The sequence below is a fragment of the Gadus morhua genome, chromosome 1 (genome assembly GCF_902167405.1).
Source record: "Gadus morhua chromosome 1, gadMor3.0, whole genome shotgun sequence".
In the NCBI taxonomy this organism is placed as follows: Eukaryota; Metazoa; Chordata; class Actinopteri; order Gadiformes; family Gadidae; genus Gadus; species Gadus morhua.
The window spans coordinates 30,700,467-30,717,185 of NC_044048.1; positions in this window are offsets into that span (position 1 = coordinate 30,700,467).

Here is a 16,719-nt window from a genome sequence, read left to right on the forward strand (position 1 = left end):
GTCCACTTGCACCCAGCCAAATCCCCGGAGCTGGGAGGAGGAACACCTACCACCTACCACCTATATTATATAAGTTGTGTATTACAAGTCTCACTCTACCTAGTTACCACCTATATTATATAGGTTGTAGATTACAAGTCTCACTCTGCCTAGTTATATCTATATTGGATAGGTTGTATAATACGAGTCCCACTATGTACCTACCTAGTAACCACCTTTAATACTTTGTATATCAAGTCCTAAATTGTACTTCATTCTCCCTTTGTACCCTAAACAAATCTGTTGTATATGATGTAGTTCCTCTAGTATGCTGCTCAACATCCATTTCAATCTCTTCAAAAGTTTGATTTGAGTAAATATGTGCACATCAAGCCTCTTGATGTGTAGTTTGATGGTCCAGATAATATTTTTGATGGTGGTAAAACACTATCAAAGGTGAAATAGTATACCTCCAGGTGTAGGCCAGCGCTACACCGGGGCTAAGGGGTGCTATAGCCCCGGCAAAAAAATGTGTAGCCCCAGTTAAGCCCCTCTAGCATTTTATCACTGTGTTGCAAATGTCGAGGATGATTTGAGAAATGTACCAAAGCGACTGAGAAAAACTGTAAAGGTTCATATGTATGCATTCTGTTCCAAATCCACGCTTGCGTGTTTGTACTGCGCCCGTACCCCGTTTACCCTATGCTGCGCCTGCGTGTGTGTGTGTGTGAGAGAGAGAGGGGACAAGAGGGGGGAGGGCGGGGGGAGTCTTTTGTTTATATCACCTATTTGTTTATATATACTCGCGCGTTAAATAAAGGTTAAAAAGGTTAGCTGCAAATGGATGTTTAAATAAGGCTAGCTGAAAATGAATCGTTGGTTGATCAAGAAAAGAGTGCAGGTAGAAAATGAAGAACCAATGAATGAAGTCTCCCAGACGGCCAACGAAGAAAAGGGAGATTCGAAAAATGAATCTGAGAGAGGAACTCCTGAGCCAGGACCAGAAGGAGCACCAGGGCAGTCCATCGCTGCTATCAGCTCTACATCCCCCTTAGCTGCACTGCTGACACAGACACCAGCCCCTCTGATTTAAGCCAGTCACCTGCTAATGAACCGAGACGGCCTCTTCTTCGGCGTTATCCGGCCACCAAAGTTGGACAGCAGGATCGCTATTTTAATCGTAGATGGTATGAAAATTACAAATGGCTTGAATATTCCATTTCAAAGGACCGTGTTTTCTGCTTTGCATGCCGCCACTTTCAACGTCCAGGAAATCATGGCGAGAAGGCAGCATTTACCCACAACGGCTACCAGAACTGGAAGAAGGCGACAAGTTCCTTCAAGACACACAATGTTAGTGTGGAGCATAAATATGCTATGGCAGTGTGGAATGAGTGGACTATTCAGAAAGAGTCTGGCTCAACAATTTGCAATGCTCTTAGTGATGGACATGCAAAAATAGTAAACGAGAACAGAGAGTATATGAGAGCAGTTGTGGAGTCATTGCGTTTCATGTTTGCTTTGATGGTAGATGAGAGTAAGGACCTGAATAAAAAACGGAACAAGTGTCTGTTGTGTTGCGCTACGTGAAAAATGATAAAGCTGTGGAAGAATTTCTCCATTTCACGCCAGCTGACGGTTTGGATGCAGAGTCACTTTTCGCTACAATCAAAGACACTCTGAGTAAATGTAACATTGATCACACTGCCTGTATTGCTCAGTGTTATGACGGCGCTGCAGTGATGTCCGGTGTTCACAACGGGGTCCAAGAGAAATTCCGAGAAGAGGTCCCTCAGGCAATCTACATCCATTGCCATGCACACCGCCTCAATCTAGTTTTGGTGGACTGTGTGAGAAACGTGAAGCCAGCGGGGGATTTTTTTGTTATTGCGCAAGACATGTACAAGTTTTTCTCAGGCTCATTTGTCCATGTCCATTTCGTTAAGAAGCAACGGGAACTTGAGCCCTCTCAGCAGCCCATTGAACTCAAGAAACTGTCCGATACGCGCTGGTCCTGCCAGTATCACTCGCTATGGGCAGTGCAAAAAACCCTACCCGCCATCATTGCATCGTTAAATGACATTAAGGCGCAACCAAATCCACGCAGATCCACTGATGCTCGGTCATTACTCGCACTCATTGATGCTGAATTCATCCTCCACCTTGTTCTGTTTGAGGATCTTTTTCGTACAGCAAAGTTCATGTCTGAAACTCTACAGTCCCCCGAACTTTTGCTGGAGACTGCCACCGACCTCGCGCACTCAGTCATCACGGGCCTAAAAGAAAAGCGCACAGAGGACTCTTGGAGAGCCATATGGAGCAAGGCAGAGGCGCTCTGCACCAAAGTCGGTGTCGCAAAACCACCGCAGCTCCCACAACAGAAGAGGCAATCTCAACAACCTCACCATCTGCAGGACTATGTAGTTGAAGCTCCAGTTCAAACAGAGCATCCATGCATGTCCTCTCTGGATAAACTCCGAACATCCTCATTCTACCCTGTCATTGACCGACTAGTGAATGAAATGACACGACGGTTTTCAACAGAAGCAGGTGCCGTTCTCATGGGCACGTCAGCCCTCAACCCCGAAAATGCCACATTCCTTGAAAAGGAGAGCCTTGAGCCCATGGCGCAGTTGTATGGGATCAAAAAGGATGACCTGCTGGCCGAGGTGCACCAGATGCGCCGGCTCTTGGAAAGAAAAAAAGAACAAGGTGAAACACTCAGCAGCACACTGGAATTTCTGTCCATGCTTAAACCTTACAAAGACTCCTTTGAGGACATCTATAAACTTTTGCGCATTGCTGTTACACTGCCTGTAACCTCCGCTTCATGCGAGCGCAGTTTTTCGTGCATGCGGCGCGTAAAAACCTACTTGAGGAACAGAATGGCAAACCCTCGACTCAGCAACCTTGCCTGCCTGTCCATACACGCAGAAAGAACCAAGGCCCTGGATGTCCAGAAAATTATAGACTCATTTGCACTCAACCACAGCAATAGACGCATCGTCCTTCTGTGAGTTTTTTTTTTTTTTTTATCATTCAAACAAGCTGTTCGCACTTCTCGTTGCGGCTGCACTTTGTAGCCTATGTTATGAGTTTTACTTTTAATATAATGTAAGTTATGATGTTGTCAATGCATAGTTGTTTGTTTTCATTTAATACTTGTTGCAATTTGGATGTTTTGTCTGGTTATGGGCAGGCGCATGGTCGCTGTCCGGATCTGAATGTCACCTTCTCGTTGCGGCTGCACTTTGTAGTTATGAGTTTTACTATTAATGTAATGTAGCCTAAGTTATTATGTTGTGATCCGAGACAATATTGTCAATGCATAGTTGTTTGTTTTAATTTATTATGCATATGAAATAAATACTTGTTGCATTTTGGATGTATTGTCTGGTTATGGGCAGGCGCATGGTCGCTGTCCGGAGCTGAATGTCACCTTTGCACGCACGTGAAACATTTCCTCCATTGCCCCTTGTATTACATTCTCGTGCTGTGTATCATAGCTTCTTTTATTGAAGAAAAAAAACCAAAAACCTCTTTATAAAGTAAGTGACGTCATGAAAATCAATTATTTTCTTAGCTACCCCACGTATCGGTCAAGCCCCCCCTTAGCACCGGGAGAGAAAAAATCCTGCCACCGTGCATGGTAGGCCTACTTATGATTACGTTACAAGTTGTTTTGAAAATCTACCTCTTCTGACATCACAAGTGGGCGTGTCCACTTAGATTTGTGCTGGATAAATGGTCTACCCATAGTCATAGTCATAGACATCCTATATATCATATACGGAGCATCGAACGCTACTGCCTACTGGCACTGACGAGACGCGGGGCCGCCATCTTGGAATGGGGATCCGCTCCACGTGTAATCCGTTTGGCAGGAGCAATGAACTGTCAGCGCATCTAATTAATCATACCTCAATGAGTACCACTAATTTTCAGGCGTTTTTTTGTCAACTTGTAGCTATGATAAAGGACACATGGTTTTGCGTGTTTTATTTTTCATAGTTGGCCTAACAGGAATAGAATATTCTTATATGCTATAAGTGACCAGACGTCCGAGATAAAAACTGGGAACATAATCCATAGGGTAAAAAAAACGGTCAGCTATTTTTAAGTGGAAGAAACAATATATGATTAGGCTATATATACATATATCCTAAATAAACAATCTAAGAATACATGAGATATCTATATATCTTAGGGACCTTATAGACTGTATCTCTGACTGTTGCCGAGGGAGTTTCCCCAGCTTTTCTTTTCTTCACCCTTGTTTACATTAATACGCGGGCGAACGTCGCAGCAGCCAATCAGCTGATCGCGGAGGTGACCAACAGACTGGACGCTTTTTCCCCCGACGCTCCAAAATTTATTTTAGGAGATTTTAATCATTGCCAGGTACAGAAGACATTGAAAACATATGAACAGTATGTTACCTGTGCAACTACTAAGAAGAACTCCACTATTGACTTGTGCTATGGCTCAGTACCTGGCGCTTTCAGATCACTGCCTATGCCTCCATTTGGAGCCTCCTTTCACAATAGTATACTCCTTGTGCCGATTTACAAGCCCATCTGTAAGGGACAAGAGCAAACAGTTATATCAGTTAAATGCTGGACGGAAAACAGCATTGCCAGTCTACAAGCTTGCTTTGATTGTACAGATTGGGATGAATTCTATAGCTCATGCTCTGACTTGAATGAACTGGCTCAAACTGTTTCTTCTTACATATCCTTCTGTGTGGACACCAATATTCCCTGTACAAATATTACAGTCTTCCCTAATAACAAACCATGGGTTACTAAAGAACTAAAAAATGTCATAAACAAGAAGAAAAGCATTTTTTATACAGGGAATAGCCAGGAAAAGAAAGAAATTACCAGGGAAGTAAGGAATGAGATAAGAAAAGCTAAAAGACTGTATAAGGTTAAGGTGGAACATAAGTACAGTAGTGGTGATCTTCGGGCAGCTTGGAAGGGAATTAAATCCATGTCCTCAATCAATCAGGGAAACAGTGACAGTGATAGGAAACCTCTTAACATCGAGGGAATAAGTGATGCAGATCTCCCAAATACTTTTAACGATTTTTATTCCCGTTTTGAAAAACATGATTTTTCTAGCAATATCTCTCTCCTTAGACCAGGGGTGTCAAACTAATTTTAGCTCAGGGGCCACATGGAGGATAATCTATTCCCAAGTGGGCCGGACCGGTAAAAATATGGCATAATTATGTAAAATTAAACATGCTGTGAGCACACCAAACACAGGTTTCCCATTTACTTCCGTGAATAAAAAGGACGATGACCATTTTTCTTGGAAAACTCTGCACTCCGTGTCCACTTTTCGTCTTTTTGACAGAGACATTTTGGGGCAATGAGAGTGCCAAAGCGCATAATGTTGAAAGTATAAGGCAGAACGACAAGGTAGCTCCGGGCTAGCTGCACTACCTGTTTATACTTGCCCCCTGCTCAGCCCCGGTATAAAGTTTGCTTGCTTAACATAATTGCTATTGCGACTTCTAGTGGACACATTAAGAAGTTTCCTTCATTGAAAAATAGCAGATCATTTTACGTTACATTCCAAAGCGACTTCCAGTTGCACACAATTGTCCAGTAGTTCAATGTACAACAAATTAATCAGTGCCAGTCAATGCAATCCATGTAATGCTAGGAAGGATTTTTATAAAAAAAATTATATATATTTTTATATATATATATATTTTTTTTTTACAATACTGTACTTCACAAAATCATCTCGCGGGCCGGATTAAACCCGTTCGCGGGCCTCATCCGGCCCGCGGGCCGTACGTTTGACACCCCTGCCTTAGTCCCTCTCTTCTGATTGTGATATTGTCATCAGTCAGGAATGTGTTAGAGAAAACCTAGGAACTGATTATTGATTTTAGACAGAACAGAAATACAGCCAAAGAGTGTATCACACATAAGGAAAGTGTGGAAATAAATATCTGGGTACTATTTTCGATGATCACCTTAAGTTTGATGTAAACACTGAGGCTATTGTGAAGCGAGGGCAACAGAGAATTCACCTTCTCCGCAAACTAAATTCCTTTTCTGTAAGTCCTGTCATCCTCTGTCGTTTTAATCAATCTTTTATTGAGAGTCTCCTAAACTTTTCTTTTATCTGCTGGTTTCACAGCCTCACAGTAAAAGACAGAAACAGCCTGAACAGTATTGTCAACATCTGTTCTAAGATCACCGGAGTTAAACAAAGGGACTTGAGTTATTTTTGCAATCGGCAAATCATTAAGAAAGCAGCATGTATTTTTGCTTCTTCTGGTAATGCTCTTAAAAGTGAATTGTCTGTGTTGCCATCAGGGCGTCGCTACGCTGCTTGCAGAACAAACCGCCATTCCAAGTCATTCATCCCCTCTGCAATTCGACTACTAAATGCTCCGTAGTTGTGTATTTGTTGTTTGTATGTTACTGTGTCTGTATGCAAGCTGATCAAACTAATTGCCCCTAGTGGGATTAATAAAGTTGTATTGTATTGTATTGTATTGTATTGTATTGCAGCAGCAGAGTTTGACACTTGATATTTTGTATTTGCTTATATTAACAACATTCTTTCCTTAAATTATTATAATGTTTGCAGTGATTGTTTTATATGTATTTTTTATGTATGTCGCTTTGGAATAAAGCGTCTGCCAAACATAAACACATATAAACTAGTGCTCTCAAGGCAAGCGATTAAAATATTTAATCGCATCAATGTCATATTTAACTCGCTATGACATTGATGCATAGTTAAAATTTGAAAATCGGGCTGATGAAATATGCAATTGTAACGTAGTTAGAGAAGGAAAGGAAAGACCAATCGTCATGTCTGACTCACGTCGGAGCAGGCCTACTGAGTAGGTTAATATTTACGGATAGGAAAGTGCACCACATACACCAGCAGCCAAAATGAGACCTTAGAGAAGCCTGTAGCCAAATAAACACTGTCATGCGCCTACCCAATGAAATCAATCGAGTTTAATTCACTGCGGGTCTCCTGAATCTGTGCAAGCAGCACTAAACAGCAATATTGACCTGATGCGCTGCATAGAGAATACAATTTGCAACATTTTGCAACAAATGATTCTAAGACCCCGTTTACACAAGGACGCTTGCGGGTAAAAACGACAAAATATATTATCAGAAGTGCCTTTCGTTTAGACGGTGACGGCGTTTTTGGGGCATGAAAACGCATAAATCTGAAACCACCCTCCAGAGTCGAAAAGTTGAATACGCTCCGCCGTAGCGTTTCCGTCTACACTGCCAAGACGCAAAACACTGCTCAGATCTGCTCACGTCGCGTACGCGTTTACGTCACATACATGTGCCAGTACAAGGAAATAAATAAACATGTCCGATTATTTTCATGCGTCGGACCTTCAAGCTGCTCTGGCAGCTCTAACAAGCGTACAGGAGTCTTTCCACGAAATGTACAGGATATGTACAGATAGAATTACTGAACAGAGAAGGATCTTTTTGGATTTTGCGGCACGGATAAGAGAAGAAGGAAGATTCTACGCATGCGCTCAGACATGGCGGTGTTGTGTGATAGTGTATCACAGCACCACCTAGCCGCCTGGCATGCATACCCAATCGAATTCCACACACTTTTGCGTCACCGTGTGCACGCAGATTTCCTCCCGAAAACGCTCGTCTAAACGCGGAATAAAAAGTCAAGACGCGACGCCACTTTTGCGTCTTCTGTTCAGATCGTCATCGTGTAAACGTAGCCTTCATTCAGAGGTGAGGCCATGGTTTCAACATTGGGGGGGACAAATGCCTGGGGGCGTGGTCTGGCCCCCCCCAGGCAAAGATTTTGAACATGCATTAATCTGGTGCACTCTGAAAGCAAAATCTCAATACCTAGCACCTCATTTTGAAGACCTTTTTAGGGATGGATGTTTAAAACACTTTGTCAGGCGGGCTCTTGGAGGAGGACTCAGATGCAGAAAGGCGAACGGTCCAAACAAACTTTATTTCAGACTCCCTGTCCTCTCGTCAAAACAAGCGATCAAAAACTTAACAAAACACAAGAAACAATAATCACGCTTACGTGGAAAAAACGAGAAACTAGAACTCAACTCTGATTCTTGGTTCAGGTCGTGGCAAAGACAAGGCTGGGTCCGGAGCTGGAGGTACATGGACAGTGACGAACGAAATACTCTGGCAACAACGACAAGGGAAGACAAAGCCTATACACATGAGGAGGGGAGACACAATCAGGGATCAGGGGAGTCACCAGACCGGTGACACGGTGTGACACACTTTAATCTGGGAGTGTGGAAGACTTGAAATTAGAAAAAGGTTGACACACATATACTTCAGAGCTCTGTTTTCCTTTACTTTTTAAATTAAATATAATATTTTGTGCTCCTCAATATTTCAACCAATCCAGTCAGTTCTTTTTTTTCCACATTATATTCATTGATGTTTTGTCTTTTTTAAAAAACACACACAAACAAACACCTGCACCATCACAACAAGGACACAATATCCAGCCAGTTCTTACTTCCATTACATTTTTTATTGCATAACTATCACATTTGCCAATGTTGAGTAAAACCCACCCAGGTGCATCAATCTCATCTCAACCCTAACCCTAACCCTTACCCTCATAGCTCATGCTCATTGCTACCCCTAACCGATCCCCTACCAAATGGGACAACCCTACCCTGTGACGTCATCATGGCCTCCCCGTGCCCCCTAGCAGATAACCAGACCCCTGGTAATGTTACAAGAGACAGACTGGCTGCCATTTTCTCGGGCAACGAGCAAGACCCATTGTAAAGATGTTTAACCTATAATGGTATTTATATTTTGTAATTGGCATGTTTAAATAAAGGATTTTTTTAATACTATTTGTCCCTCGTAATATACCTTTATTTTGAATGTCACTTAGCTACATGTTAAAGGTGGTATTAGGGTGCACTCACACTAGGCCATCTGGCCGTGGCCGTTTTCACACCTAACCGTGCTCAAATGACCCCATTGTTCTCTGGCCTGCACTCACACTAGGCCATCTGGCCGTGGCCGTTGGCCGTCACAGCTGTGGCCTGGCTACGGAAGGCTTTTGTACATACGTCATCACGTCGTAACACGTCATCACCAAGCGTCCGCTGCATGGACCATAATAAAGTCTGCCACCAGTCAGAGTTTTAACAACAATGGACAACAACACAGAGAACATCCCTACCCCCAGAAAATGCAGATGGACCAGCTAACTGATCAGCACTAGAAGAAACGTCACCACCCTCAGCACCATTCACTTTGGCCTGTTGAGGAGTGGATGTCAGGGGCCTCCCCCGAAAACCTCCTTTCTGGAGTGATGGGCTAAACATAAATGTCTGACCCCTGCCTAAAGCAGATAAGTTCAGCTCATCCATCTTTAATGAGTCACAATTTCCCGAAACCCAAAATGTACGTTATGCAGTGACAATAGTAAAGAAATAAAAAACACATACACAACTAATTACACGTCACTGTTCAAATGTCACGTTCAACTCAAAAGCAAAAAAAAGAAAACAATTTGCATTATGTGCACGAGGAGAAAGAAAAATAAAATAAAACACAAAAAAAATTAAAACACATATATCTTTACAAGATGGTCGGCAGTAACCATATGCCTTGGTTCGAACTATTCCTCTTTATTTTTATTACTGAACCTGTCTACTAGAAGCAGCACGGGCGTCTCACTGCACGGCCACGTCGTCGGAGCTCACGTGCCACGTGTTGAATGGCGATCCTCAATGACGCAGCAGACAGGCAGAGAAGAACGGGTCACGGCACCATTTGTAGGCGGTTGCGTACTCTCTCGTTGCGTTGTGATTGAGACCACGATGGAACCATTGGCAGCCAGCCGTTTATTCTGGTGGAATATTAAACAGGGAAATGCTCTTGAGAACCCTCACAATGGCAGCCTCTCCAGCCGGGGTATACGTAGACTGACCATTTACATGGAAATAAATATCACATTAAACAAATTAATGTTGAATGGGCGTTTGGTGACATACCTGGTGGAATATTAAACATGGGAAATGCTCTTTGAGAACCCTCACAATGGCAGCCTAACATGAGAGAAAGACAAGCTGAAGTACACATTCTTGGCGAAGTCCACGCTAGCTAAGTAGCTACGACCAAAGCACATGGTAGCCAAGCTAGCGATCCTAAGCCTAAAGTCCATTTAAATGTAATTACCGATTCCAAGGAACACAATATATATATGTACAAGCAACCAAGTATTAATACAGTATTATGTACATTTAGACTCCGTAATACTTGCCAAAGTGTGGATTTCATATTTAACTGCTCTGACTACCTACCTCTCCCAGCAGGGGTATACCGTAGACTGAGGAGAGGAGGGCAGCAACGTACCAATGGCAAGTGGGAAGCATTAACCCTGCTACATTCCCCTCTACTGATTTCCACTTGCCCATCCAAAGAACAACCATACAAGTGCTGTGAGAACCCCTGAAACAAACCAAATCAGGCACAGTAAACAACATACAAATACACAGTGAATAACAAAACAAAAATTCAGTACTGTTCATACTACAGGTATCAAGCATTCCAGTCAGTGACCATCCCTGAAGAATTAGAATGAGGAAGGCTGCAAAGCCTCCCAACACCCATAGGAAAACATGCCCGTTTACATGTTAGGCTATCTGATACCACATAATTTACACAGTACAGTCGACGACCACCTGGACCCACAACATTCTATGTCACACAGGTCCCTGCAGCATTCAGAGCTTTATCCCTTCTGAGGAAGAAAGGAAAAACAACCAAAAAAAAACAACCAAAAAAAAAACGGCACTTTAATATAGACAAAAATAAATAAATAAAATAAAATAAATAAAATCAGAAAAATCAAAATCCATAAACCTTAGAACCCAGCCAAAACTCTCTGGTGCATATTTTGGATGAGCCTGACCACAGGTCTAATAATCCTCCCACATCTAGATCTCACACCTAGCATTATATCACTACCAGCAGTATCGGGCTGAGGATGCTGTACCCTATCTACAGTCAGTGAACCTTCAACAGAAGACCGCAAAACAGGTGCTGACACAGGGTCAAGTCGCAAGTCAGTCTGGTCCGAAGGACAGTCAACGTCAGCCGTCAAGTCAGGTGGAACTGTCCAATCGTCTGCATCCCCAGGTAGGTCACAGGAGGTAGTCTGGGCCGGAGGGTCAACATTCTCCTCCAGGTCAAGAGGTGCGTCACAAGAGACAGTCCGAACAGGTCTGTCAGCCAACAAGGCATCCAGCAGATCTCCATTAGAGTCTGAGAGTCGTGAGATCCAAGAAACAGTCCTGTCCTCATCACCATCCGGAAAGGAATCATCTGTAGCAAAGTCACTCACACAGGAACCGTCCATTTTCGGACCCAGGTGGGGATAGGCAAGAAATTGACAGGCATTATCAAATTTCTATGGACCACCTTCTCTCGATCCGTTGTACAGTTCTTGATCCTGAAGGTGTGTGTGTTGTCGTGTTTCTCCACAACAGTGTGCAGGTGACTGTCCCAGCGATCAGCCCACTTCTCTTCCCACGCTCTCCTTTGTTGGCTAAAAGAAACCCTGTCTCCAACTTCCACAGCGCGCGCCCTGAATTCCTGTTGTATAAGGCAGCTTGTCTCTGCTGCTGTTTAGTAGAGGAGGTCTAGAGCGATTTTTATGCCTGAGACCCTGCACATAGGCGTCATAATCCACCAGCTGATCATCCTGAAGGACAGACCCAAACAACAGGTCGACTGGCAGCCTGGGTGTCCGCCCAAACATCAGCTGAAATGGAGCAAACCCTGTGGTCTCGTGCACTGTAACATTATAGGCGAAGGTGAGAGATTTCAGATGTTGCGGCCACCTGTGCTTGGCCTTGGGCGGCAAGGCTCTTATCATTCCACCAAGGGTGCGATTGAATCTCTCAACAGCTCCATTGCCCATGGGGTGGTACGGGGTGGTGCGCGATTTCTGGACACCAGCAGCAATGAGCATCTCGGCTATAAGACTGCTTTCGAAGTTGGCCCCTTGGTCCGAATGTATGCGCTCAGGAAAGCCGTACACACAGAAGAAGTTGTTCCAAAGTTGATTTGCAACAGCTTTTGCTGACTGGTTTGCACAGAGGTATGCCTGAGCCAGTTTGGTAAAATGGTCGGTAACCACAAGCACATCAAGTGACTTGTTAGAAGAATCCTCAGCCGACCAAAAGTCAATACAAACCAACTCGAGAGGCCTAGATGTCACTATGCTCTCGAGTGGCGCCCTGCCCCTCCGGCTCTGGAGACTTGCTAAATACACAGCGGCGACAACACCTGCACGTATTCCTTCACGTCTCTCTCCATGCCTTGCCAGTAGAATCTCTGTCAAGAGAGGTAGAGCGTTCGTCTTTGGCCTTGGTGACCAGCTTCATCATGCACACCTCTGAGGACCTCTTCCCTCAGTACCAAGGGCACAACATACTGGTACGTCTTCCGCTGTGTGACAACATCCTTCGAAACACGATAGAGGACGCCTTGTTTGATGGAAAGTTTCTCCCAATGCCTGAGGAGCCTCAAAGTGTCAGCTGGCTCATGCCCACGCTCACGCCTTGATGGACGTCTCTGCCTCTCCACAAAGTGAAGCACCCGACTCAAGCAAGGGTCTGCACGTTGTGAAGCCATCAACGTCTCTCTAGGCAAGGGACGGATGTCGGAATGCTCACGTGGTTGGATGGATTGCACAAGCTGAGGAAGGAGAAAGGCTTGGGGAGGCACATGCTCCTGGCCCAATGACCGCTCCAAGACAGCAGAGACGGCCTGATTGGAAACGGAAGGGCCCAAGGACACTGCCACAGCACTGCTGAGAGATGGCATGACTCGCGGATTGCAGGATTGACGGAACGCATCCTGCACACTGTCAAGGTTCAAGGCGTTCGCCTCCTCCATGAGTGCATCATACGGGACCCTGGTGAGACGATGAAGCATACTGGGCTGCACAAAAGGCTCCCGGCTGAGGGCGTCCGCCACAAACATTCTTAGGACCGGGGATGTATCTTATTTCAAAGTCGAATGGGGCGAGCTTAGCCACCCATCTCTGTTTCACAAGCATCGAGTCTGGACTTACTCAGAATGTAGGTCAAACGGATTATTGTCCGTCCATGCCGTAAAACTTGTGGGCCTCTCAGCCAGTGGCTGAATTTGTCACAGACAGCCCATTTGAGCGCCAGAAACTCCAACCTATGTGCTGGTAGCGAGACTGGCATAGTTGAGAGATTTGCTGGCGAATGCAATCGGACGTGCTACATTATCCCCCTCAGTCAGTTGAGATAACACCGCACCCAGACCATTGGAGGAGGCGTCCACTGAGAGCAAAAAGGGCTTGCTGAAGTCTGGGTGAGCCAGAGCAGCATTATCAAGCAACGCTAGTTTTAGCCTCTTGAAAGCCTCTCCGCATTCCACTGTCCAGTCAGTAGAGGTAAGTTTCCTTGTTACAGGCGTCTTCCTTTTCCCCTTACTGTAACGTGGCCTCTTGACTCCAGAGGTAAGTGCAAAGAGGGGCTTGCTGATCTTCGAGTAGCCCTCAAAGAATTGCTGGTAGAACCCAACCATACCAAGGAATGATCTTATCTTGGTGGGAGATGGGACAATGCCGGACTCATCCATCAAGTCTTTCTCGCTGAGATTTACAATAGCCTTCACCTTCTCAGGGTCTGTGGCAATGCCATGTTTGTCAATGATGTGCCCCAAAAACCTCACAGATGGCCGCAGGAGGTGGCACTTTTTGGGGGCTAACTTTAGATTGTGCACCTTCAATCTCTCAAAAACCATTTCTAGTCTTTGCAAAGCTAGCTGTTCGTTAGGAGCAAAAACCAAAATGTCATCCAAATAGCAGAGGAGGCTTAAGAAGTTTTGGTCACCAAAGATAGCCATCATCATCCTCATGAATGTTGCCGGGCTGTTACACAGACCCTGCGGGAGTCTGTTGTACTCATAAAGCCCAAATGGGGAGGTGAACGCAGTAAACTTCTTATCCTCCTCGTGTACTTCCACATTGTAGTACCCCGAGGTCAAGTCCATGTTCGAGAAAAATGTATTCCCCCCCAGAGCTGCCAAAGCGTCGGCCTGGTGAGGCAGAGGGTGGGCATCCTTTACGGTACGCGCATTCAGCCAGCGAAAATCCGTGCAGAGACGCAAGTCTCCATTCTTTTTCCAAACTAGGACAAGCGGCGATGCATACTCACTTGCAGATTTCCTTATGATCTCTCGCTCCTCCATCTCATTCAAAGCCGTTCGGAGCTTGTCATAGTGAGATGGAGCCAGCCGACGATACGGCAGCCTGAAGGGTTTGCTGTCACTCAGGCGGATGCGGTGGACAAACCCTTTGGCTGTACCGCAGTCCATGCTGTGGCGAGAGAAGATGGACTCATACTTTGTCAGCAGATCAACCAGCTTTGCTTTCCAGAATGGAGACAAATCATCTGAGTCAATGTCAATGTCCTGCAGACCCAAGTCGTGAAGGGCTGACCTACAAGGCCTGGGCATAGAGCGCTCAGAGTCAACTGTCAAGCTCTTCTCGCTACCCGTGTCAGTCAGGTCAGTAGTCTTGGCTACATTACATTCAACACTGTCAGTCTCGTCAGTCCTGTACAAATAGTCATTGTCAAAGTCCTCAAGTGCCACACAGGGGGACGCGTCAGCAATCTTGCAGTTCCGTCTTAGAGTCACAGGTTTATTGGAGGGGTTGATAATTCTCACTGGGACCCAACCATCGCCCCATAGTGGCGTCACCAGTCGCCCTACCATGACGGTCCGTGGCACTGTTCGTGACTGACTTGGTTCCACTACCAGTGTGCTTCCAGCAGAGAGGCACACATGACCAGGCAAGCGTCCCCACACTAAATGTTCTCGCATAGGCTCTAAAGTCACGGCATGCTTCAGCTTGACTGTGCCCACTTTTTCTGGGATTTCACTGCCTCTCCATTTCTCCACAGTGGCCAACAGCTGCAGAAGACCGTCCTCCTTACCAGACGCCTGAGGTGAAAGAGATGCTGTCTCCCCGAAACTCCCAGGGTGTTTAGCCATTCGAATGAGGTGTTTTATAACGTTGCTGCCCAGAATCAGGTCATCACTCTGACCATCCACAATGAGTGTGGGCACGGAGATCTGGCAGTCATGGACTTTCATCTGCAGCTCGCAAACACCTACAGGACATGTCCTCAACCCTCCACAGCCAATCAGCACAACTGATGTCGGGGCAACAGAGTGAGGGGAAATAACACCTGCATCCTGCAGCTTTGGAAGTAAGCGTGAGCTCATAGAACAGGCCATTGAACCACTGTCCAACATGGCACGCACCTCCACAGCATCATGAATCATCACACTAGTGTAGAAAAGATTGTCTTTCGCAGTCAGTCGCTGCGTGTTCTGAAAAATTAAAGTTGAATCACTGTCCGTCGTTGCACAAGCATGTGAAAAAACGGACTGAATATCATCGTCATATGGGGATGCGCCAGCTGACCCTTCACCACACCCCTCCTCGTGCGGGTCAGCTAGTTTCCCTGCTGCGTGGGTGAACCAGGAGCAGGTGGGGCTGAGCAAGTGGCAGCTTGATGCCAAGCAGCATGGCAGCGGAAGCATAGACGTTCGTTCCGACAGTGGGAAGCAGTGTCATGGTCGTCGCAGCCACAAATAGCGCATGGCCCCCGAGCCCGGGTGCGACCGACAGGTCTCTGTCTAGGCTGCCCGTAACGCTGAGGAGACTCCCGTTGTAACAAACGCTCCAGCAGAGTGACAATATGCCCAAGAACGTGACTCTCACCTGACGCCGGCCCGCCGGTCATGGCAGGTTGGGCAGCAGGAGTCACTGCAGTCTGCACGTGACTATGCACAGCATCAACAGCCTGAGAATATTGCAGGTGGTCTGTTGGACGTGCAGCTGAATGGCGCTGCTGAAGACGTTTTTTGTGATGGTGCTCATCAAGCCGTACCTGCACATCCATGGCAGTCCACTCCTCCAGTGGCCTACAGCTGAAGACCAGAGACAGTTCTCGATAGGGACAGTGAGTGATGAACATGACAGTCACTTCCCTAGAGGAGTCATCAATAGTTTTGCCTTGCCTTTTCAGCCCATCCGTAGCTGTGTCGAGTGCCTTGTTAAGCCGGATCCAATAGTCAACAGCACTTTCATTCTCTAAGGGCTTTGTGTCATAGAAGTCAGCAAGAGGCATGAAAGAAGTCACAGACTCACTAAAGTGTTGCTTGAGTATGTCGAAAATGGGCTGAGGACCTAACCGGAAGACCAAACTAGGCTTGCTACGCACCCCCACTCTCACAACATCACGTGCTCTACCCTGTAGCCTGCCCATTACTTCTTCCGCCTGATCACATAACTGAACATCCCTCTTAGTCAGATACACTTTAACACAGTCTTCCCACTCAGAAACCGAAAGTTTGTCAGTCTTGTCCCCCCTGAAGGGATGCGGTTCACCACTATGCTGGCTAACAGTCAGGCTCATCTTAGAGAGATCAGCAATGGTCGAAGGGGCCAAAGTAACATCACCAGTTGGGGCGGACCTAAGACAAGAGGCAATGTTCTCCCCAATACTAGTCCCTATCTGCTTAACTAAGTCAGTTAATACATGCACAGGGACATGGTCCACATCCCTACCCCCAGAAAATGCAGATGGACCAGCTAACTGATCAGCACTAGAAGAAACGTCACCACCCTCAGCACCATTCACTTTGGCCT